We start from the raw sequence: 4,301 nt of genomic DNA on the forward strand, positions 1-4,301 counted from the left end.
TTCACCTTGCCACACAGTATAAACCAACACAACACTGTAAAGCAACCACACTCCAACAAAAATTAAAAAAAAAAAAGTGTTCAAGACATTAAATGCACAACTGACTCCTAATGCCATTTAGTATGCTTTGTATTATAGGATATAATAGCTACCCCCATCTGTGGAATGTTAAGCTGACACCGAAGACAATCAAAGCCTCCCATATTCAATATCCCACTATTTTCTGGTTGTACCAAAAAATAAACAACCAGCAAATGATTTCACCTTAAAAAAAAAAAAATTACCCTTAAAAAAATTTTAAGGGTAAAAAATTGGGGATGAGGGGGTATTCCCTCCTTTTTAAAAATGTTTCTAGAGCTACTAAAAAACTGGCATTTACAAAATAGTTGATAAAAATATTCCTCTGGATTGTGCAAGAAGAGAGACAGGGACCACTGATAGGACCAGGTGTGTGATATTAATCAGACTTGGCTTCTTTCTTTCCTGCTTCATCAGAAGCTGGGCTCTCCTCGTTTTTAGTTTCTCCATTTTCTGCAGGTACATCTTCTTTAGTCTCTTGGTTAGCCTCTTCAGTTTGTTTTCCCTTTGCTCCCCTTTTCCCTTTTGTTTGCACTTTTGTCTGAAGATTTATTCTTTCCTGCCTCCTTTTTGGGCTTCGTTTCCACTTTTGCAGGAGCCGGTTTAGCTGACAACCTCGCCGATCTCCTCTTGGGCTCCTCCTCCGCCGCCCCCTCGGCGGAGCTGAGCTTCCTCTCGGGCACCATGGCGGCGGTGAAGCTGCCACTTCCCGCCGCCCTGCTGTATATCGCGGCTGCCGGGCGACTCGGCGGAAAATGCCAGCGGGGAGAAGAGTTGCTGCGGCCAAGGGGGTGGTCCGGCCCACCCGATCTGACAAAACCCGCCGGCCCAGACCTTGCACTTTCCTTCTTCTCTCCGGTCATCTTTTATGTTAGTCAGATCATCGTGGTCACACACAAGCGGTCACTGGTGTTATGACCTTTAGCATCAGAAGAGTCATTCAGGGGCAGTAGAAGTAAAAGTTAAAAATCATTTGCCGCTTTCAGTAAAGGAAGAAAAATGTAACTTAAAAAGACGTTTATGAAGTAAGCTAAGCTTTTAAAAATTTCTGTATGGTTCGGACTGGGATGGTGTAAATATACTGTACATCCATGGGCAATTATAAATTAAACCTGAGCTGTGAAATCTGACCTCTTTACCTACCTGATCATGAACAGACATGAGAAAGAAAAACACTTAGATTTGAATTTCTTTTTTGATTCTTCTACATCTCACAGTTTGGCAGAATTGCTAATAAGGAGCGAAATGTCCAAACAGGTTGCCTCAGAAAGGCAGAGAAGCAAAGAGTCTGTATGATCCACACTGAATAATTTTGTCTCAAGGAATCAGATGTGCGATGTGCTGCCTAATTATAGGAAATGGCAAATTGAGAAAAACACTGTAGTCATGAAAAATCCCCAGAAGATATCTGACAATGTCCCAGAAATCTGTTTCCATTCCAAATGCTGCCAAATTCTTAATGTGGGGGAAATGCGAGAAGGAAATCAAACTTTGACTCTCCTTGTAAGTCATGAAATCAAACCCAATGGACAAAAGGCTGTTCTTGCCTGGGTTATGACACCAGCTGTCTGAAGGGACTGTTCTAATTATCACTAGTCTTATTCGTTCCAAGGTTATTTTTTTTTTTTTGCTTAAACGTAACCATATATGGACATGTTCCCCTGAAAACTGCAGTTAATGCATTTTCTTTCCCTAGGTACACAGCTGATATTAAGAAAGTATGCTGTGTTCCCTCCTAGAATCGAAAGGATAAGAGGGCATTGAGAATAGTGATAGAAATTTTAAATAACCGAAGGGAGTGTTTTGGAGTCTGAGGCATAAATGTCCCTGATTAAGCACTGAATTAAGAGCATTCCCTGGACAATTACTACTTGAAGGAATGGGCAGAACATCTGCAGAATGGGGGTCACTGTAGCAGGCTAGCCCATGAGAGCTTCAATATCCAACGACTAAAAGCAATTCTGAGATTGAGGACCAACCGTGTTTGCACAATAGAATCTTCTAGGGAATTTTTTTTAAAGTACTTATGCTTAAACTTCACCCCAGATCAATTATACCATAGTTTTTGAAGTGGTACCCATATATTTTAAAAACTGTCTAATGTGCAGCCAAAGTCATGAACTATTGGATGAAAGTCTACAATAAAAAGATGCAATGATTTCTTAACTCTTTGTGAAATTCTGATGAAAGTCATAGATTATTCATTTTACCAGACCAAATTAACATAGGGAGATATATGGTTAGATAGATAAAACTAGGACTCATGAATACCATGAAAGATCACTCATAGACCTTGTAGGAGCCAATGAGCCTCAGACTAATAACCACTGGTTAGAGTTCTAGCAAAGCTAGAGGCTCAGGTGGCATAATTTACCCATCAGCCAATGTGTTTATTGTTTATTTTCTTTGTTAAACACATTGGCCTGGAAACCCTTGGAGTAGGGTTCAAAAATTATATTTAACGGATCTTTAGAGGGTTCACAGCCTACTGTGGGACATAGGACATGCACACAAATACTTCACTACAAGGGAGTAAAAAGCACCCAGATGGTTAGCACAGATTAGATCTGCTCCAGTAGTTTAAAAGAACAAGCAAGTCCTTCCATCTGGGAAAATGAGGGAGAATTCCATCAAGAAGGCAGAATGATCATCTCAGAAGGCAAATGTCAAATGCACTGGAATTATAGAATTCCCACACTGTAAAGACTCTTCCAGAAAGGCCTGCTGACTCAAGGTGGGAAAGAGGTCTGGCACAGTTAACACTTTATGCCTTTCAGACAAATCTAGTTTTGCATGATAATTTTTTATCATTTGCACATTCTTCCTCACCCTACCCCATCCCCAAATAAACAAAAATGCTTGATCATATCTCTAAGCATTTTTGAAATAAAGTGATAACTAGTATTGATGGACAGTTTTTATTTTTTGATCCTGAATCTATACCTCTTCAAGCAGAGCATGAATTTGAGAGCTCACCCATAGTATGGCACATCTGTAGCAGATAGAACTACTGCCCCCATCTCTTCTAGTCTAACACTGTAGGTATGAAGCCTTCATAGTACTTCTAAATGTGGTTAATGTTTTTCACAAGTGTCCCTTAAAAAATGAAATAGTACTATCATTTTGTGTGTTTAAATGCATTTGCATTTCATTCAAGGGAAATGAGTTTTCTGTTTTAATTTCATCTCAATTCCACTTAAAGCCTAGCTCATTTTGTCATTGAACATTTTTTTAAGTGTTAGTTGTGCTAAATCACTCAATGGGAATTTGAAATTTGGGTAATATTTTTCAAGCTATGAATAAACTTGCATCTGCTGCTGATTCTCAAATCTATAGATTCCCTTTCTCCGCCCCTAAGTTAATATTATTAATTAATTTATTTATTTTTGCTGTGTTGGATCTTCGTTTCTGGGCAAGGGCTTTCTCTAGTTGTGGCAAGCGGGGACCACTCTTCATTGCGTCGCGTGGGCCTCTCACTATCGCGGACTCTCTTGTTGCGGAGCACAGGCTCCAGACGCGCAGGCTCAGTAGTTGTGGCTCACGGGCCCAGTTGCTCCGTGGCATGTGGGATCCTCCCAGACCAGGGATCGAACCCGTGTCCCCTGCATTAGCAGGCAGATTCTCAACCACTGCACCAGTAGGTAAGCCCCAATATTAATGCTTTGTATTTCTCAAGGTAAATTTTCATACATTATTTCACATGATTTTTGTAATAACTCTACAAGGCAAATAAATCAAGTCCCGTTATCTGTATTTTACAAACAGAATACTGATATTCAGACTTACCTGAATTAGATGTAGGTTTGCCACTGAATTAGAGTTAGAACCAGATCTTCTGTGTACTAGTCCAGTGCATTTTAAATGTATTGTTCTCGCTTTTCTTGTGTCCATTTTGTTAAGGAAAATAAGCAAATTTATCATTTCTCGACGCTGAAAAAATATCTTATAATTTGGTTGCCCATATATATTAGGAGATTCAAGCTGAATTCTACTAGTTCTAATGCCTATCATGTGACAAGCACTGGGGCATGTGTTTACCAATATTATTTCTAATCTTAATCTTCACCTTCATTTTACAGAAGAAAAAATGAAGCTCGCAGACACTAAGTAACTTGTTAAAGTCACATACCTGCTAAATTTCTGCCCTTCTTGGTTCTCCCTCAGGCTATGGCTGACTTGGCAAATCCATCTAGACTAGCCTTTACTCTAGAACCCATGGCCAG

The 4,301-nt window shown here is 39.7% G+C and overlaps 1 pseudogene; it reads right to left on the reverse strand.

Moving 5' to 3' along the window:
- Positions 1-457: 457 nt before the first annotated feature.
- On the reverse strand, positions 458-764 carry LOC114887514 (annotated as a pseudogene).
- Between the last annotated feature and the right edge of the window lie 3,537 nt (positions 765-4,301).

This window comes from Monodon monoceros, unplaced genomic scaffold (genome assembly GCF_005190385.1).
Source record: "Monodon monoceros isolate NGI ecotype Baffin Bay Population unplaced genomic scaffold, NGI_Narwhal_1 Super_Scaffold_7, whole genome shotgun sequence".
Classification (NCBI taxonomy): domain Eukaryota; kingdom Metazoa; phylum Chordata; class Mammalia; order Artiodactyla; family Monodontidae; genus Monodon; species Monodon monoceros.